Source organism: Myotis daubentonii, chromosome 1, assembly GCF_963259705.1.
Source record: "Myotis daubentonii chromosome 1, mMyoDau2.1, whole genome shotgun sequence".
In the NCBI taxonomy this organism is placed as follows: domain Eukaryota; kingdom Metazoa; phylum Chordata; class Mammalia; order Chiroptera; family Vespertilionidae; genus Myotis; species Myotis daubentonii.
The window spans coordinates 224088120-224109989 of NC_081840.1; positions in this window are offsets into that span (position 1 = coordinate 224088120).

A 21870-nucleotide genomic window follows, 5' to 3' on the forward strand; every position below is an offset into this window, starting at 1 on the left:
AAACTCAGTACCTTCCTCCTGGGAGAAAAATGATTCAGATCTGCGATGTATACTTTTTGTCATTTTGAAAAGACTGTGCCCACAAATACAGTGAGTTATGAAACAATCTGTGTGAAATTCATTGCACTCTGCTGTGTTTTTAGTTTTTGTTCCACAAAATAATAGCAATGGTGGTAATAATACTACTATGTATAATTATATGTATAATTATTATTTTTGTGGTACTTCATTATTTAAAAAATGTTTTTATGTCAGAATCTTATTTAGTTCTGGTAATAGTCCTTTAAGTTGGGACAATGATGACAATCATTTCTATATTGTAGATACAGATGGCCAGGGACATTTAGAATGTTTTTCAAGGTTACACAGTTAGTAGGTTGAAGAGCTGGAAATTAAACCCACAGCTCTTCAGGAAAATCCAGATAGTCATTGTGTATATTTTTAGAAATCCTATGAACAAAGCAAGTCCTTTCTTCTCTCTAGCCTGTGAACACAGCTGACCAACTACAACAGTTTATGTGGCTGATTTTGATTTTAATGTTTCCATGTTCTGTTTTATTTTGTTTTGTTTTTTCTCACCTTCAAGTACTCCTCCCCCTTTGCTGCAAATGGTGGCTTTATTATCTTATATGTTTGCTACTGCAGAAAACTACAGGGTGATTGTTCATTGAATTCCAAAGAGGCACTGACCTCCCTCTCCATCTCAGTTCTCATTTCACTTAACATCAGCTGTTTCTTCTCACTGATTCTGGTTATTATTTTAGTATTTCTTAATGCCTCCCCCCTTTTTTTGAGTTTGAGTGTCTAATGGAGGCCCATACCCATCTCATTGATGAACTAGTTGAAGTTTGGTTAAAACATTCCCATGATCTGAGAAAGATTAGAATGGGGGAGGGGCAAGAAAGAACAAGAAAGGAAGATAATTAAAAATGAGTACAAATGAAAATAGAGCAGCGGTTCTCAACCTGTGGGTCGCGACCCCTTTGGGGGTCGAACGACCCTTTCACAGGGGTCGCCTAAGACCATCAGAAAACACATATATAATTACATATTGTTTTGTGATTAATCACTATGCTTTAATTATGTTCAATTTGTAACAATGAAATTGGGGGTCACCACAACATGAGGAACTGTATTAAAGGGTCGAGGCATTAGGAAGGTTGAGAACCAATGAAATAGAAGGTGTATAAATTTAGAGAGGCTGGCTGACATAATCCAGCTCAACGAAAGGGTCCCGGATGTTGGGAACACCAGGACCAGAGGCCTCTGTTAGGTTACAAATGTTCTGGACTGTTGGGTCCATAGACCCATGCTGACTTAGGAACACAGAGAGATTCTCTTTGTGAAGGAATATGAAACGCATGCACAAACAATAACTATGCTCAGCAGTGTTCCTCCAGGCAACTGGTCATAGTAGGCACACTGATCACTTCCTGAGCTGCCTGCGAATCAGAGAGTGCCCAGGTGAAGTCAGGACATTACAGCTCTTTTAGATAGAAGCCACTTTGTTCAAATTGACAACAAACTCAGATACAGATTTTTTTTACTAATTTAACAAAAATGTAAATGAGATGTTTGCTTAAGGCAGCTCAATGCAAGTGCTCAAAACAGACTGCCAGGAATCTGTCCGTCTGCAGCCTCTGGGTCTGCTTGCTCCATGTTGGCTTCATTCCTAGGAAATACATCACATCTTGGTGCACCCCTAGGCTTGTATTGAACTCCACTTAGCGCGGACCCAGAGCCCCTTAACACAACACAGAGCTGCTGGAACATTTTGAGACTAGAGTGTGGGTGGAAGAATGTGGTGTGGAAGCCCACCTCTAAAGGCCATCTGTAACACACCTCCAATAAAAAATTTATATATATATATATATCATTTAGCTTGTTGCAGAGAGAAATGATTTACCTCAGAACGCTAAACTTCTGTTTTTCTACATTCAGAAAGAGAAAATTAGGGAAGATGGATGAGGAAGTGTTTTCTGGATATAAGATCAGCTTCTTTACAACCTATGTTATGAGATCTAAAGAGAAAGGTTTTGCTGCATTTGAGTGTATCTGGGTCCTGCTTAGGAACAAGCGATTGCATTAATTGACCTCTGAGTCAGCCTTGAAGTCATGAGGAACACTGGATTATCGGAAATTCATTTTGCCATAAGTCTCAAAACAAATCATCTTCAGGGGTCAGTGATTCTGATTTTATTTGGAAATGTCATCAGAATACACTGTTGCCCTTTGTTTTCCCAAGGCTTTTACTTGCTTCTCTAATCAAAAGATACCTCCTTGACAGCTAACGCAGAATGATGCCTTGCAAAGAAAGCAGTCTTTTTTTTTTTTTTTTTTTTTAGCTTTTTTTAACATCTGGTAGGAATCCAGTATAGCTGTTTGTATTCTAGTAACAATGCCACAAACTCATAGAGGCACAAGTCCAGTCTTCTCTCTGCCATGAACTTATAGAATAGATTTGGTCATCACCTCTCTGGCTTAAATTTTCTAATAAAATAAAGGAAGAAGATGGATTAATATTTTATCATACAAAATTATGAAAGCTGATAGGTTTGGATGTCCTCAACGTGCAAAGCATGTTAGAAAAAGCCATTTAATTATAATGATATAAAAGCCAAGCATTTTGGTACACAGTGTCATCAACAATTCATCTGGATCAAGGATATTTGCAAGCTTCTGGCTACACACAGTTGTTGGCAAATTGAAATCAATAAAGCATTTAAACATCATTGATTTCATTTCAGATTTAAGGGCCGCATGTATATAAAATATATTGAAACTGAGTTGAAAATATATAATCTTATATGCTTTAATGACACCCAGAATGGGATTGGTTTAGAACGAAAAAAACAAATCTTGCACTTCATCTCTTTCTCACACTAAATAAGTATTTATTTCTCAAATTATCAAAATAACATTAACAATAGCTACCATTTATCAAGTGCCTACTTTCCAGGAGAAGCTGTGCCCATATTATCTATAATTCTCACAACAACCCTACAATATAGGTATGGTATTGTTAGTTCCTTCTTATAGATAATATTGGGTGTGATCAATAGTGGATTCAGGGTGTGAATTCAGGTGTAGCAGATCTAAAATTGTCTGAAGTGTTCTTGATAACATACTTCTCCATAATTTATCTGAGGCGGTAGAAAAAGATAAGGGGGGGGGGCGGTATAGTGCTTGTCTTGAAATGTCTCCCCATCCCCACACTGATGAGTCAAGTCTCCCACGTGGATGCATGTTCTTGTCAGTCCTCTTCCCTTTAGTCTAAGCTGACCCCTCATGCTAGCCTGTGACTAAGAGAATGCAGCAGAACCATGGTTGAGTGACTCCAAAGGCTAGCATAGCCAGGCAGCGTCCGTGGGGCTTTCTTGGAATGCTCCCTCCCAGGGAACATTCTGCAACCTAATCCCTCTCTTTCTAGCTAACCAGCCTGGCTGTAACAGGCCCAGGGCCATGCTTCTACTTAGATAATGATAAACTAGAATAATCTAGATGGATGTCTATGTGAGACAGATGCCGGAGAAGAGAGCAGAAGAAGAATCCTAGGCTATAGTTTTCTTGGTTCCTTCCTTCCTTTCTTCATATGAAATGTGAGTGATGCCCTGTGCCAGGCCCTGGTGGTATTGGGATGAATGAGATAAGGTTCAAGACCACAAGATGCTCATCGAACAGAAAGAGACACTGACCCATGGCAAACAATTTAGAAAAAAAATTTCAGGTAGATAGTACAGCAGTGTGGTAACTCCTGGCTAAGGGAGTTTGTGGGACAAGTACAACAGGTGCCCAGGCCTGGAGTTTAGTGTGAGAAAGGAGGAGACGACATTAGCAGAGGCCAGGAGGCAAGCAGAGAAAGACTGCGGAGGGCCTTCTATGCAAAAGGAGAAGAAAAAGGAAAGCAACAATAAGCTAAAGGAACACAGGCCTATATTTTGTAAGAAGAGTTTTGATAAAGTCCAGGAACGTTTGTCTTTTAGAAAGTCCATGGCACTTCTCTCAACCCAAAGATACTAAGGGTAGTTTCCTATGAGGCAGAAAGCTATTAACCATTTTTCTTTGCCTTTGGTTCTAATAAGAAAACAAACAGAAGCACTAAATTAAATCAGGTTTTTAAAAATTATTAGAATCCAATATCCCAGGCACTGTAAAGGAGTTAAAAAAAATCAATATAATCCTTACAGTCATGGAGTGTAGAAATCAGAATACAGGAAATGCTGTGAAGCAGTGGGGGAATTTGAGGAAACATATGTTAAGATAATTTCCTCATTTGGTGACTTCTAAAATAAGATTAAGTAACATTTATTGAGAGTGTAGCACTTCTTTTAGTGCTTACACTATTAGCTTATTAAATTTTCACAATAGAGGTGTGATTGAGGTATTATTATACAGTGCATACTTGTGCTTCTTTAAAAGATGAGGAAACTGAGGCAGAAGGAAGTTGAGTAACTTGCTTAAAATTGCACAGCTTACAACTATCTGGTGGAACCTGAATTCAAAGCTGGCAATTTGGTTCTCATATTTGCTTTTAACCCACGCGTTATACTGTATTTTATTGTTTCTGATAACGGTTTCCAAATTGCAACTTTCCCACTGCAGGTTTCTCCAGTGCCCTTCCAGAAATGATATGGGCTTGGGGCGGGGTCCGGGCATCACAATTTAAACAGTCCCTCCAAGTGCAGGAGGCTGTCCCTGGACCATACCTGAAGAGACACCCCTCCAAAATGTAGCTCAGCCACTGGTGGGAATGCAAGGCTATTGGGATGAGTTGTAGTGATTCTTACCGGTGTTCTAGGGAAAAGACAGGAGCTCTGAAACCGGGTCCTTCGGAGCTTCCTGGCCTCCTCCCAAACCCCACAAGACCTTTGTTTATATAAATCTATATATATATAAGCCTAAGCGACCTTTATGACAGACTGGTGGACTGGTCATTATGATGCGCACTGACCACCAGGGGGAAGACGCTCAATGCAGGAGCTGCCCCCTGGTGGTCAATGCACTCCCATAGCCAACCTCTGTGGTCTTCCCCCCTACCCCACCCCGGACAGCCGGCCCTGATCACCCTGATAGGGACTGGGCGAGATTACCCTGATGGGCCCCAATCGCTGTCAAGGCCAAGGGACCTCACCTATACATGAATTCGTGCACAGAGCCTCTGTGCCTATATAAACCTCCAGGAGGCCAGGGAATAAATAAAAACTTGGCCCACCACTTCAGGAAGGAAACGCCTCATTCCTTCTCCATGTGGGTTGTAAAGAGAGAAATGTGGCCAGTTCTGGACTATCCCCGCCTGCTTGTTAAAATTTTCTAAATTAACCTCACTCTATTAAAATCCTAGGTTTATTTTTAACCATATATTACCAACTCCAAGACTAGCTATTTTAAAAGCACAATCAAGACATCTCTTCTTTGCAGTGTTACAACTGCTCTGTGAGAAATGAGTCATCCACATGGGTTTCCAGAAGAAAATGAGGAAACTAGGGCATTACAAAGATTTTTCACGCTAAACAACTCCCCACGTGCAATACTACCTACAAGCACATGGCAACATGTGTATATGTTACTGCAGGAACTATTTCTATGCCAGCACCTCCCTTGTGATCATGCCAGTCCGTGGACTGTATGATTTGCTGTAAATGCTGCCTTACAGGCCACTCTGAGGGAGTGGTGGTAGTGCATACAGATGACCCTTCCAGACAAAATATATTAATTTCCCTTATGGCGAAGGGTATGAATTCTATTCCTATGTGATAATGTGGTTTCTTCTCTGAATTCCACCTATAGAAACCAATACCCAAAGGTGGGCAGTGACTTGGGGTAAAGAGGGTAGAAAGTTTAGAAGATATTTCTAGAAGATGGCTAACAATAATATAAAGGTTACATGTAAACTTCTTTCAAGAAAGGCTGCGTTGGTTATATTGCAATGGACTTGTCCATTTATGTGTTTCTTCTCTCACTCTCCCTCTCTCTGGCAAACATGCACTCGTATACATTCATGCTCTCTTTCTCTATTTCTTTCTTTCCTGAGCTGGATATGTTAATTTTTACTCAATTATATCACTAAGATATAGGAGAGGGAAGCTTCTATTGATTGTGTATTTGTGTTCAGAAATTATCATAAAACTTAGCATTTAGATTATAATGCAACATTATAATCGTCCAACCTTTTTCCTACAAGAGAGTTCAACCTTGCCAAGTTCAATCATCTATTTATATATTTGTTCAGCAACATAATTAAGCACCTTCTATGAGCTGCTAGGCCCTGAGCTGGGAGACATGACAAATAAGTAATGAATTTAGGATGTGCACACATTTTGTTTGACCCCCCAAATTAAAAAATGTAATAAGTTTCAGGATTAGAACATGGATGGGAAAAATATCTTCAGATTAGTTATTATCCATTTCACTTTGGACTATTCCCCTGCCTCAAATATATGCATTCTAGTTTTATCTAAATTATCTAGAGCAGCCGTGGGGAAACTACGGCCCGCGGGCCGGATGCGGCCCGTTTGAAATGAATAAAACTAAAAAAAAAAAAAAAAAAAAAGACCGCACCCTTTTATGTAATGATGTTTACTTTGAATTTATATTAGTTCACACAAACACTCCATCCATGCTTTTGTTCCGGCCCTCCGGTCCAGTTTAAGAACCCATTGTGGCCCTCGAGTCAAAAAGTTTGCCCACCCCTGGTCTAGAGTCTCTAGACTCATTCAAGAAATGGAGATACTTTAAAGAGCAAATTTTTAAAAAAGCAGCAAACAGAGTTAAACAGAATAGGAAAATAATTGCCACTTATAACTGAAAAATCCTGGATATATATCTTCCTTTGACAATGGGTGTATCTAAGTGTTCAAATTATATCATCATGCATTACTCTGAATCACTACCCCCCCCCTCTCTCTCTCTCCTTTCTCTCTCTCTTTCTTTCTGTCACCTGTCATTCTCTCACCTCTTTTTCCTTTCTCCCTCCCTCTGTTCCCCCTCCCCCTCCCTCCTTTCCTTCTTTCCTCCTTCTCCTCTCCCTTCCTTCCTTTATCCCTTCAATCATTCTTTTTTTCCTTTCTTCTTTGCTTTCTCTTCCTCTTTCCTCATGTGGGTTCTGCTTTCCTATAGGTTAGTTAGAATTTTCAGATTACTTTAAAATATAGAGGTAGAGTTTTCTATCATAATAGTGCTAACAAAATCATGAAATTGAATGTTATTTGGCCAACTTAGGTTACATAGTTATTCTTTTTAAAAATAATAAAACCGCCTGGGCATTTTGCTCAGTGTTGTGCACCAATCTATGAACCAGGAGGCCAGGGTTCAATTCTCTTTTGGGCACCTAACTAAGTTGTGAGCTAAATCCCAAGTAGGAGGCATGCCGGAGGCAGCTGACCAAAGATTATCTCTTATCATTGATGTTCCCAATTCTCTCCTCCTCTTCCTTCTCTCTGAAATTAATAAAAATATATTTTAAAAAAAGAAAGGAAAAAAAGGAAAGATAGAAAAGAACAAAATCATCATGAGACTTTTTCTTATCAGTATGCTTGTGTCGCTAGCATCTCCTTGAAAGTGGGAAATGGAGCCCCACATGAAATACATTGTTCAACAAAATATAACAATAGATATTAAGTACCGATCATATGCCAGACATATACCACAGGTGGAGGATGCATCAGTGTCTGCATTTAACAATACTTCTGTTATAATGAACACAGAACAGAGTATCAGCAAAATCCTCAAACAGATGCTTTTCAGATGCGCGCGCGCGCACACACATACACACGCACACGCACACACACCAATAGCCAACACAGAAAGATGCATTTTTATTGAGGGCAGCATAATTTACAGCTAGAAGAAACTATATACACACAGTTCATCCTATATTATAGATGAAGTAACCAAGGCCCAGAAAGGGCAATAATTCAACAAGTAATTGAGGGCACTGAGGGTGGGCCCCTGATACCACACTTTTAAACCAGAGTTCTTATTCCAAAAAGACCATAGGGTGATTTTCTTTAGGTTCCTAAGTCAATCTTTTAGCTTCTGACATTTATTTGCTCATGTGCATGCCATAGGATAATGTGACTGAGTGTGGTGGTGTAGGAAAGACATTGAGCTGGGGTCAAATTTTTCAGTACTTTCTTGCCTGTAATATTGTTAGGAATTTCTAAGCACACATTTCTCAAAGAACTAATCCTTTGGAAAGATTATATAGATTCTAATCATTCCCTGAAATTTATAGGGATTTGAATAGATCTTAAGCTAAAATAAAAACAAGCCAAAATCCCTGTCCTGTGTTTTCACTCAGACCAAAATCCAGCTAAATCCCTTTTTGCAATGCCTCTCTTCCTGAATTTTCCTCCACCAAGTTCATTTTAAGGAGAAAATTCCAAGCACCACACTTAATACCCCAACCACTAATTCCTTCTATTTCTCAGGTGCTTCCTGTTTAATGATTGTTTGCCTGATAAAACTATGTAGAGAAATTATTATTCCAAATTGTTAACTCCCATTTTTTATGGAAATCCCCCTATATATTTTAATGATAAGAACTATTTTTTCTAACCATGTTTATTATAGAAATCCCATTATATTCTGTATCTCAAGCCCTCATTATTCTAATCTATATTAGAATTCCCATGATAGATTCTGATGCCTGCAAAGGCTTGCCAAATCCACAGACATACATGAAGTCTCTAGCTGGGAAAATCTCCAGATCCTGCCCCTTCTCCCCCAACACCTTCCAGGGGAAATCTATCTTGCGAGCGTTCAGTTTATTGGAGTAATGGTAAAAATACATAGCAGGGTTTCCATGGTTTCATTTTAACATAAGCCCTGGTATCCTCTATAGCCAACCTCAAAGACTTTCAAGTGGCCATAAGTATCATAAGATAGATATACTAGTACTAGAGGCCCGGTGCACAAAAATTTGTGCACTCGGTGGGGAGGGGGGGTCCCTCAGCCTGGCCTGTGCCCTCTAGCAGTCTGGGACCCCTCGGGAGATAACGACCTGCTGGCTTAGGCCTGCTCCCGGGTGGCAGAGGGCAGGCCCAATCCCTAGGTGCAGCCCCTGGTCGGGCTCAGAGCAGGGCCGATTGGGGAGTTGGGGCGCCGCCCCCTGTCACACTCAAGGCAGGGTCAATGGGGAGGTTGTGGAGCAACCCCCTGTCACACACAGAGCAGGGCCAATGCGGGGGTTGGGGCGCTGCCCCCTGTCACACACAGAGCAGGGCCCATCAGGGGGGGTTGGGGCTCTGTACCCTGTCACGCACAGAGCAGGGCCCATCAGGGGGTTGGGGTGCTGCCCTCTATCACCCACAGAGCAGGGCAGATCAGGGGGTTGGGGTGCCGCCACTCTCACACTCAGGGCAGGGCTGATGGGGAGGTTATGGCTCTACCCCGTCACACACAGAGCAGGGCCGGGGGCGGGGGGGTTGGGGCGCCGCACCCTGTCACACACAGAGCAGGGCCCGTGGGGGGGGGGAGCTCCCCCCTATCAGGCACAGAGCAGGGTGGATAGGGAGGTTGTGGCCCCGCCCCCTGTCACACACAGAGCCGCAGGGTGATCAGGGGGTTTGGGTGCTGCCCCCTGTCACGCTGATCCCGGTGCCAGGAGGCCTCTCGGCTCCGCTGATCCGGGTGCCGGGAGGCATATTACCCTTTTACTATATAGGGTAGAGGCCTGGTGCACGGGTGGGGCCGGCTGGTTTGCCCTGAAGGGTGTCCTGGATCAGGGTGGAGGTCCCCACTGGGGTGCCTGGCCAGTCTGGGTGAGGGGCTGAGGGCTGTTTTCAGGCTGGGGGTGACTGAAGCTCCCAACCGCTCCTTTTTTCCTTTTTTTTTTTTTTTTTTTTATTCTGGTCGGCTTTAGCTTGAGGCTTGGCTCCAGCTCTTCGGCCTCCGGCTGAAAGTAGGTTTCTGGCCTTTGCTTACAATGTTGCGAATCTGCTGGCTGAAGTTGGGCGTATTTGTTACAATGTTTCTTAAACTGCCAGCTCAGAGGCCTGCAGCCGCAGGCGGGGAACGTTGGAGTCCTCCGTCACTGAGGCAACCAAGCCTCATGTTAGTTTCAAGCTGCCTGGCTGCCGGCCGCCATCTTGGCTGACAGTTAATTTGCATATCTCGCTGATTAGCCAATGAAAAGGGTATCGGTCGTACACCAATTACCATGTTTCTCTTTTATTAGATAGGATACCAGGCTCCTCAGCATGTTTTCTGAGCTTGCCTGTGTTTACCAAGCAACTTCTGCTTCTACCATTCCCTACTAAATGTTCTTTTCTAGTATTATATATCTTCTGCTATTTCCTTACATATACTAAAGTTTTAATATGCCTTCAAATGTTTGCAAATGCCAAATGGCTTGTCTATTACTTCCTGCCCAATTGGCCTTCCTAGTGTTCTGGTTTCTGTTATTAAAATACTTAAGTTACATCTCACCTACTCTAGGAAGTCTTCCTTGATGAAACCTCATCTTCAGATATATAGGGTGATCAAATATAATGTAATAAATTAAAAATGTATGATTAATACATTAAAATTGCACATTGAAAATATATTATTTCATAATATAAAACAACCATAAAATAAGGTAGAAGGTGATTTATACCTCAAAGAAAAACTCAGTTCCTAATGGATTTCAGATTATTTCTGCCAAATCTTCTTGCAGTAGATTACAAACCTACTTTTTTTGTTGTTGCTAATTCTTACCTGAGGATATTTTTGTCAATGATGTTTAGAGAGAGTAGAAGGGAGAGGGAGAGATACACAGAGAGAAACATTGATGATGTGAGAGAGACACATCAATTGGTTGCCTCTTGCATGCACCCAGACTAGGGCTGGGGATGGAGCCTGCAACCGAGGTATATGCCCTTGACCAGAATCAAACCTAGGTTCCTTCAGTCCATGGACAGACACTCTATCCACTGAGCCAAACTGACTAGAGCACAAACCTACTTTTGTTTAAAAACCTCTCCACAGCTAGTTGATTATATAAAACCAGTGTGAACTTATTACCAAAGACAGAAAAAATGGTACAAAAAGTGAAAATTACAAGCAATGTTCCTCACTGCCATAGGTGCAGACAATTACATTAAATACCACCAAACAAAATTCTGTAGTATTTAAAAATTGTTATAATCATAAAAGAAAATGTATCATATACAAGCTAGATTTAGCCCAGAACATAAGGGTAGTTTAACATAGAAATGTATCTTTCCATCCATCAAGTTTATACATTAGGAGAGAAAATAATTTCATGAAATTCAAAACCAATTTATAAAATATTTTCCCAAACTAGGACTAAAATGTGTATTCCTTATCCTTATTAAAGGTATAGTCAGTTCACCCAACCTCCCACCCCAAGTACAGGAAACATCAATCTAAATGATAAAGAATGTAGAAGTTTTCCCCTACCAGCTTCAGAAGTAAGACAAGTGTGTCACTATCACTGCATCCACTTAATGTCATCCTCAAAACATTAGTCACTGCAAAATGAAAGAAAGAAAGAAAGAAAGAAAGAAAGAAAGAAAGAAAGAAAGAAGCAAAATCAAGTACTTGATATTTATAAATGATATAACTATAAATTATAGTTATAACTAAAAATGATAATCTACAAGTAAGCTAAATCTATAATAATATAAGTGTAATATGCTAATTAGACCAGAAGTCCTCCCAGACGACCTTCCAGATGAAGCTGGGGCTGCAAGGGAAACCCGGTCCTGGTGCCAGAGGGAAGCCAGTGCCAGCAGCCAGGGGAAGGTAGGCCTACTCTTGCACAAATTTCGTGCATCAGGTCTCTAGTAGGAATATAATAAAAAATAAAATATTTACAATAGCTACAAAAATTAAAATACCTAGAAATTATTTTAGGAGAAAATATGTTACTTTGGTGAATAAAAAAAAAGAATATCAAAATAAATGGAAGGGTATACCTCATGCATGGACAAGTAGATTTAATATCATAAAGGTGCTATTTCTCTCCAAATTGATCTGTAAGTCCAGTTTAATTCTGATGAAAACATCACCATTCCTTCTTTTCTTTGAAACTTAACAATCTGTTTCATAAATACATGTGAAAGAGACAAGTACCAAGTTAGAAGAAATCAAATAAAAGATGCAAGCATGTTCTGCCAGATTGGAAGATCCTATATAACAAAAGCCTAATATGCAAATTGACCAAATGGCAGAACAACCAGTGGAATGAACAGTCTCTATAATGCACACTGAGCACCGGGGACAGATGCTCAATGCAGGAGCTGCCACCAGCCTGCAGGCACCAAGCTAGCCAAGGTGGGTGCAAGCAGGGGCCCCCCTGATCGCCCCGCTTGGTCACCCCACAGAGGGAGGCAACCTGTGGCAGTGGTGGGAGGTGGGGGGTTGCTGGGAGCGGGGCCGGTGAGTGGACGGGGCCAGGCCAGCCAAGGCAGGTGCCAGTGGGGGCCCCCTGATTGCCCCACCAGTTGCCCCACAGATTGGCCCTGATTGCCGGCCAGGCCTAGAAACCCTACCCATGCATGAATTTTGTGCATCAGGCTTCTAGTGTATCATAAAATTAGGTTATGTATCTATACGAAGGTGTACAAATTGACCAATGGGATAAAGCAGAGAATCCAGAAACAAAATGGCATTAAACATCAGAGAGAAAAAGACAAAACCATTTAATAGATGGTATTGATATAGTAATATTCTTTAGCAAAGTAAAAATAGATTCCTCCCATCTGGGTAAATATTAAAATGAGAAAGAAAAATTTCAAAATTCTTAAAAATACAAACTGCTATCTTTATAACCAGGTTTCTCCTAAAAAAGAATAAAACTGCCCAGCTGGTGTGGCTCAGTAGTTGAGCGTGGATCTATGAACCAGAAGTTAGGGCACATGCCCAGGTTGCTGGCTTGATCCCCAGTAGGGGGCATACAGGAGGCAGCTAATCAATGATTCTGTCTTATTATTGATGTTTTATCTCTCTCTCCCTCTCCTTTTCTCTCTGAAATCAATAAAAATATATTTTAAAAATCAGAATAAAAACTGTGCAGCATAAGAGATTGATAAATCTGACTATATTAAAATTAAGGATTTGTTTTCATTAGAAGATTACAAAATCTGTAATGTGATGTTCTTCCTCCCAGGAGCACACCCAGGCCTGTCCCTTCCCCTTCTCCACCTCCCACCCCCGCAAGGCATGTTTACCTTACCCCCCTTTCTCCTAAGCTCCAAGGGCCCTTCTTTTGCCTCTGGAACTCCTTTCCTCAGCACATTTATTTCTTTTAACACTCATTTCTTCTACCTCTGGGATTTTTTAAATAAATGTTTGCTTACAAAAAATAAATCTAGATTTCTCTCTGGAGTGTATACAGAATTCCTAAAAAAAACAAACAAAACATTAATGAGAAAAAAAGCCATATGCCCCAGTTTAAAAGTTTGCTAGACAAGATCAACTATAAGGAACACAATAGTAAAAAATAGAGTAAAGATAAATTAATCTCCAGTTGCAATCACAGAAAGACAAATAATGACCATGAGAAATGCTATTTATTCCTCCTGGCTAGATGGCAAAATTTAAGAAATATGACCCCATCAAAGTGTCGCTAAAGCTTTGAAGAAAAAGTATCTCTCATTTGGTGCAAAGAACAATGTAAAGTGGTACGACCACTTTGAAAAACAATCTAGATTATGTCATAAAATTAATCATACATGATCTGGCAGTTCCATTCAGCTATACAGTTTAAATCAGCCCTAGAGAAACACCTGCCAAAGGAACAAGGATACTGGTCAAGGATGGGCCAGAATTGCAACTTCTATTCTATTGCTACATGTCTTGAACCCTGCTTGTGTTACATATGTTCTACTAAACTATGAAATATTGCATAATTTAAAGCATTAAAATCTTAAAAATTTATGACATACAAAGGGCATAAATAATATTCTAAGAATATTCGGAAGAAAGCATTATTGTTTTTAGTTTACTTTAAGATTGTGAGAGCAGGGAATTTCTTGTGTGGTAGCATTTTAACAGACCCTAAAGGATATATTATTCATTATTTATATCTTGCCCTGTTTTTCAAATGATTTAAAATTGCATATTAGAATGTTATGAAAAAATTTAAATAACAAGGTGCATAAACCAAGGTTTAGGGGGAAATGATAAGCGAAGAAGAAAAAAGAAGCAAAAGGCATAAAATTAGCAAATTGGAATTCACAGTATGCAGTTCATTTTTGTTTAGGGGGTGGGATGTCATTTTGCCTCAAGCCAAATGAACACAAAAATGCTATCAGTTATTATTATCAACATTTAATAAGTCCATTAAAGGGAAAGGACGAGGATGTTTTGTTTGTTGCTTATTGGTTTGTGTTTTGTTTCTTCTTCACACTATTTTCTTCAAAGAAGAGACTGTGAACCATGGCAGTAAATGCCATTCTGAGCAGAAGGAAGAGAATTAAAGCATCACTATAAAAAAAAGCAAATAAATAAATTATTAAGTGGAAGGCGTAAACAGGACTCGATGAAAAATTCAGCCTGACTTTGCTATAGATGCTTGATGATCATTAATGAGGTTCTGAGACAAACTGAACCAATCTGAGAGTAACAGGCAGTGATGTTCAGGGTAGTCCCAGACCAGACACATCAGCAACTCCAAAGAACTTGTAAGAAATGCAAATTCTTACCACACTTCAGACCAACTGAATTGGAAACCCCGGGTAAGACCCAGAAATCTGTGTTTTACAACCCTCAAAGCGCTTCTGGTGTATAGTAATGATTGAGAGCTCCAAGGCTAAGAAGTCTGGAATGTAGACTAAATGTAATAAAGGGTCACTGAAGGTATTGTCCTATCCCAAATCCCTTCAGATTGCTGTGCCCCTGTGTTACATGATCCAGGATCATTTCCTGTTACTGTCACTCAGAAGTGGAATTATCAGCCCAATTAGATATCCCTGCCTTCTAGTATATTTCAATCTTGAAAGAAAATTCTAAAGCAGGAGTTCTTATTCCAGTCTAGTAATTCGCTTGGTGAGAGGTGGTGATAGGGCTTTCAGCATCCAGTGATGTTTAACAGCATTCATGTAAGATATTTAGGAATATCCCTGGCATCTCTACCCACCAAATGCCGTTAACATCATTCTCCTAAAGTACGGCAAGCAAAAATAACTCCAGAAATTGATAAATGTTTTCTGGGGGACAAAATATGGAGAAATACTATACTAAAGTATTTCCAAACTAAAATGTATAGTCTGGGTATCATTCAACCCCGAGGATTATTCTCACCTATGTCTCACCTTGGTGCTACCAGCACTGTAATCAAAGTTCAGGTTCAGTAGAGAGTTCTTCTAAAGTACTGAGTTGCCAACTCAGAGTACATACTTCAACAAAGATGATGATCATGATGCAAAGAAAGTTCTTGATAATCACTTATCTGAAAGATCTTGAAATGTTCCTCCTCCAGATGAAGAACCCAGCAATATAAAAAGTGAATTCTAGAGAGTTTCTATGACAACACAGACTCCATGGAAGTCATTATCACCCCAGAAGAATTAATTTTAAGAAAGGTTTTAGATAAAGGCAGTCTTTATATTTGAGTGTATTATTATCTTAAAAATCTATTACACATTCAGATTCCTGGACTTTATATTCAGTAAAGTTAATAATAATAGTTAACAAATATATACAGTACCTAATATATATCAGGCATTAAGTGAACCACTTAGACACACAGATACATACATACATATGTATATACATACAAGCATACGGACATATCAGATACTTGGTGACACTACTGGTAAATCTTGGGTCAGGAAATTAGAACTAAATCTGTCTGTCTGCAAAGTTCATGCCCATAATTATTACAAAGTGGTTCGACTTGCAATCACCAAGGGCACAGTTTTAAATCATACCTGCTCTAGATGAACATTCAAGGTACTACATCCCATGTGTTGAGGTTAAAGGGAATGTTCTCATAGACAACGCTCAGCCCAGATGCAATGCAGTTCTCCAGTTCTCAAATGGAATTTGTTTTATGACAAGTATAAACTTAGTAATATTTTTTAAAGTTTCTGGCATGGAAAGAAATACTACCACATATGGGTAAATATGAAATCATGAAAGAAATATTTAAAAATATGTATTTAAAGTGTTAAAAGGAAAATAATACTTTATATTTCTTATCACCTTTTGTAAGTGTGAAATAGATTCCTGTTTATTTTTCTATGCTCAGTTTTGTAGCCTTAAGAAGGGTTTCAAACATATCTGAATGTATCAGAGTAAATGCCCTACATGGTGTGATGCTGCATTATATATGAAACTGTGTGCATATACTAAGTACATATACATTTTAAATATACATCTTCAAATTGAGAAAACTCAGTAGTCCTTTCTTGCTGAAATCTCTTATCATTGCTGCAGGCCTGGAAGAAAGAAATACATAGAAATTCCTAGGCAGCACATTCACAGAACAAAAAGCCTGGAGTAATTCCAGCATCTTCACAAGTTTATTTAATGACAAAAAATGGAAATAGTTTGAGAAAAGGAATACTAGTGAACAGGATGCGTTCATCAAAATAGAACTTCCATAATTTGCATACAGAGAGCTTAAACACTGAGTAAAAGACTATTGGTACAAGAAACGGCCCAGGACATCAGCCTCTGAGTCAGATGTGTACACGGGGCCCAGAGAAGATACACATTAGAAACAGAACCAGACAATGGAACAGAACCAGGACCAAGATCCTTTTGTAAGCACTTTATGCTAATTACCTCCCCTGGTTGTTCAACGTTAGCGTTTCACAATGGAACTGTTCTAAGTTTTAGGACAAAAATGCCTTCATTGCAGAGAATGTCTCAAGCACTGTGGAAGGTTTCTCTCTACCCAATAGCTGGTCTCCACCCACCCCACCAGGCAAGAAATGGCCTTGACCATCAAATGCTCCTTAGCAGTAGAGAAACACCTTCATCTGAGAATCATTAGTTATGCCTGTATTCTTTTTATTGATAAAATGTGTGGTGAAATATTTGTTTAAAGAATTGTAATATTGATTCCATAAGATGTGCTCAAATAATCTTGTGTGAGCTAATGCTATCTTTAAAAAAGAAGCTTTTCATGTATAGTTAAGAAAAAAAATACTTAAATTTCTTCAATTCAATAATGTTTAGTCATTATTCCAGAGGACATTTGTCTGCCAGGGGTAAATGGCCAGGCTCTGCCTTCATCCTCCCATTCTGAGAATGGTATCCGGAGAGAGCCACCTGTTTAGATATTACCATGATGTGAGTCACTAATGTGTGTAATCTTTATTGTCTTCCACATTTAATTTCAGAGATTAAAAATAGACAATCCCAATATTTCTATTCCATTCAGTTCAATCCTATTATGATCACAATGCAAGTTCAGTGACATTATGTTTATACCGATTATAGTTTCGGCACTGTACTAAATGTTCATATAAAGTAATAACCCAGTTCAGCCAGCAGGGCTCAGTGGCTGAGCATTGACTTATGAACCAGGAGGTCATGGTTTGATTCCAGGTCAGGGCACATGCCCTGGTTGCGGGCTCCATCCCCAGTGTGGGGTGTGCAGGAGGCATCCCATCAATGATTCTCTCTCTTTCTCCCTCTTCCTTCCTCTCTGAAATAAATAAAAATATATTTTAAAAAATAAATAATAGCCAAGACATGGCATGGACCTTGAAAAACTAATATTGTAAGAGGAGATAGACATATGGGAACAAATAATTAGCATAGAATGGGATAAATGCTAAAAGAGATGGCATACAATCCTGAAGCAACACAGCACAGAAAGTTAATACCCAATCACAGACAGAGGAGGCAATTTAGAAGATACTATGATGCCAATATCCTAAAAATAAATAGGCATTTATGACATGAGAAAATGAGGAGCATTTTTTCTAAGCCTAGTGACTAGCACATGGAAAGATAAAAGGCCTTTAAAAATAATACATTATGGGACAAAATATAATAATATTCCTATAAAGACTAGCGCAGAGTAGTAGGAAACCAGTCTAGAGAAGTATTAGATTCAGCTCACTTGGAACCTAATGCATGAAAAGTGACAATTTCATCCAATTGCTTAAAACCCTCAAATCAGTCTCTGTTATGCAGAACACTACTCAGTAATTAAAAGGAATGAACATGCCCCACTGTGGATGAAGCTCAAAATAATTATGCTGCATGAAAGGATCCAGACAACAGAAGAGTATAAGTCGTATTGTTCAATGCATGTAAAACTTTGGAAAATATGAATTCGTCTATAATGAGAGCAGATCAGTGGTCACCTGGGGATCGAAGTGGGGTGGCAGGAGAGATTACAAAGGGGTGCAAGGAAGCTCCTTTAGACGACAGATATGGTCACTATCTTGATTGTGGGGATGGTTGCATCTATATGTCAGAATTTTTGAAGTTATAGATGCCAAACCTGTCATTTTCTATATGCCAATTATAGCTTTAAAAAGTTGACCAAAATATCAAACAAAAAAGAAGCCTCATACATTGCACATGAATTCATAAAAACTCTATGAGAATAAACATAAACATAGAATTCTTATACCATTGGAGTGGTATAAGAACTGGGTGAATGGGTCCCAGAGAGAAATCACCATGTAATTTAATTTAAAATATTAAAAAAGAAAAAAAAAACAATTTTATTTTTAAAATACTTATTTCTAAAATTATTATTATTGCATTTGTATATATGAATTTGATGTGTGTGTGTGTGTGTACTATTCATATCCTATCTAATAAAAGAGAAAAATGGTAATTGGCGTACGACGATACCCTTTTCATTGGCTAATCAGGGCTATATGCAAATTAACTGCCAACTAAGATTGGCAATTAACTGCCAACAAGATGGCGGTTAATTTGCATATGTAGGCACAATGCAGGGAGGCGAAAGGGAAAGCAGGAAGAAGCCCCCTGCCACTGACAGTGATCGGAAACCCAGGGGGGAGATAAGAGCTGGGGGGCAGGGCAAAGGCGGCCCTGGGGCCGCCTTTGCCCTGCCCACCAGCCATGATCCGAGAATCAGGCGCCATTGCCGCCCTGGCCAGTGATAGCAGGAAGTAGGGGTGGAGCCAGCGATGGGAGCTGGGCACGGTAGAATCTGGCAGTCCCGGGAGCTAGGGGTCCCTTGCCTGGGCCTAAAGCGGAGCCCACGATCGCGGGGCTGCTGCAGCTGTGGGTCCCCGCTGCCCGGGCTGGACGCCTAGGCCAGAGGCGTTAGGCCTGGGCAGGGGCGGAGCCTGCAACCGCGGGGAGCTGGGGGTCCCCTGCCCAGGCCTGACACCTCTGCCAGAGGCCTCAGGCCTGGTCAAGGGGCCGATCCGGTGATTGGTGATCGGAGGGTGATGAGGGTCAACTCCTCTGGCTGAGGCATCAGGCTTGGGCAGGGGGTGGAGCAAGCGATCAGAGGGAGATGGGGGTCCCCTGCCCAGGCATGATTCCTGGGCCAGAGGCCTCAGGCCTGGGCGGGGGCCAGAGCCAGTGATCAGGGGGAGATGGGGGTCCCCTGTCTAAGCCTGACACCTCTGGTGGAGGCGTCAGGCCTGGGCAAGGGGCCGATCAGGCGATCGGAGGGTGATGGGGGTCTACGCCTCTGGCCAAGGCATCAGGCCTGGGCTGGGGGCAGAACCAGTGATGGGGGAAATGAGGGTCCCCTGCCCAGGCCTGACGCCTCTGTCAGAGGCGTCAGGCCTGGGCAAGGGGCCGATCCTGCGATTGGAGGGTGATGGGGGTCAACGCCTGAGGGCTCCCATTATGTGAGAGGGGGCAGGCTGGGCTGAGGGACACTCCCCCCCCCCACACACACACACCCAGTGCACGAATTTCGTGCACCGGGCCCCTAGTTATTACATAAAGACATAGAATGCCTTTCTTGGCCTCTCTAAGTTATTCACTGTATTTCTCCCAAGGCAGCTCTAAATTGCTCTCTACTTTGTGAAGTTTTCTCTACGCTCAGTTGTGCACCGAGCACCCCTCCTTGTATATCCTCCCAAAGCCTCCACCATACTTCAATCATATAATCTGCTGAATATCCCTTCACTTACTCATTGGCTTGGGTGTCTCTTCCACTGGAGTGTCATCTCCATGAAAGCCATGATCTGTGTACTCTGAGCAATCATCAAAGTACCCAACATATGAGTGTTTACTTATTAAAAGAATCAATGCCATGTTTCTCTTTCCTATCTTTGTATAAATGTTCTAAGGCATGGATGAAAAAGAAGTATGCCAATCTGCTGTGCCAACTCCGGTCTACTGGGATTGGTGAGTGCTCTCTACTGACAAGGATTCTAATGTTATTTCTGAATTCTAGACAGAGGGTCATGTTTGTTTAGAAACATCTGCCATGACTTTAGTAGGGCAATATGGGAATATAAGTAATACATATTTGTGATTTTTTTAGGTTTGGGAATGTATACTTAAATTTTATAGAAAATAGTATTTTAAATCAACTTTTTCCATCCAAACTGGGGTGCCATTATTTCTTTCTAGAATGTATGGCCTTCCTTCTACTTGCCATTTTGGGTGGTAAAATAGAGACGTTCTTCGTCTTCTCACATGTTCTTATTTAGATGAGAAAAATCAGTGGCAGATATGTGGCTCTAGAAAAAAATAACATTCAATAAGGGGTGGTTGCAAGGTGAGAATAGAGAAAAGGGGAAGAAGAGGAATCAAAGATGACTTAGTGGGGTGAACAAAGAAATATGAAATGTGAGAATTCTTCCTGACAGTGAAGGCCACAGGATTTGTATACAAACAATGTCAACTTCTATGGCAAATCTTCTCCATGTGACTGGTGTTTCATGAACTTGAAGGGATTTCAACTAAAATCCGAGCCATGTCAGAGAGAAGAGAATGGCCACAGATGCAATGCCACCAATAGATTAGAAAGTGTAGTGTAAGCTTACTGAAACACAGAGTTATAAGTGACCATAAATATATAAAAGTTACACAAATCTTAGAGAGGCAACAAATATTTTATGAGACCTGATAGGAGAGTCAAGAAGATTCTTTGAATTTATCGAGGGACAGGGTAATCAGGGTTACAAAGAGCATTATTATATGATCATATACTTCTTTACAGAGTACAATAATCTTTGACCATGATATTGGATTCATAAGACTATTCTGAAAGATAAGCAAGTCAGAAATTATTATCCATTTGAAAGAATCTGAGGCTTCTAGAAGTTAAAAATCACCCTGGAGCCAGTAAGTCAGGGAGGAAGAATGTTCAACAGGCCTCTCCCATCCCATTTTCCTTCCATGTCTCTCTTCTTCCCTTCCTCTTCACTTCCTCCTTTTCTTTCCCTCTCACCCCCCTCCCTTCCTTTCTTCCCTGCTTCTCTCTCTCTCTCCTCTCTCTCTCTCTCTCTTCTCACTGAGCATATGTTAATCTTCATTTAATAGTTGGGAAGAGATCAACCAAAGAATTTGTATGCGTATATGCATAACCCATGGACACAGACAATAGAATGGTAGAGGCCTGGGGTGGAGGCGGGGTGGGCTATAAGGAGTCAGTGGGAGTAAAAAAGGGGACATATGAAATATTTTAAACATTAAATATTTTTTTCAAAAAATTCAGATATAAAAAATCTGTATATCAAGTGTCATGGTTTGAAACATAAGTGATAAATGTATATAACCATAGATGAGGCACTAGGAAATAAAAATGATGAAGCCACATTTCTATGGGAAGGATGCCTTCATAGCCGATTTACTGTGTTGTTGTTGTTAATCCTCACCCAAGGATACTTTTCCACTATTTTAGAGAGAGTAGACGAGAGGGAGGGTGGAGAGAGAGAGAGAGAGAAAGAGAGAAGCATGGATATGACAGAGACACATCAATTGGTTGCCTCTCTCCCACCTGAGCCCAGACTG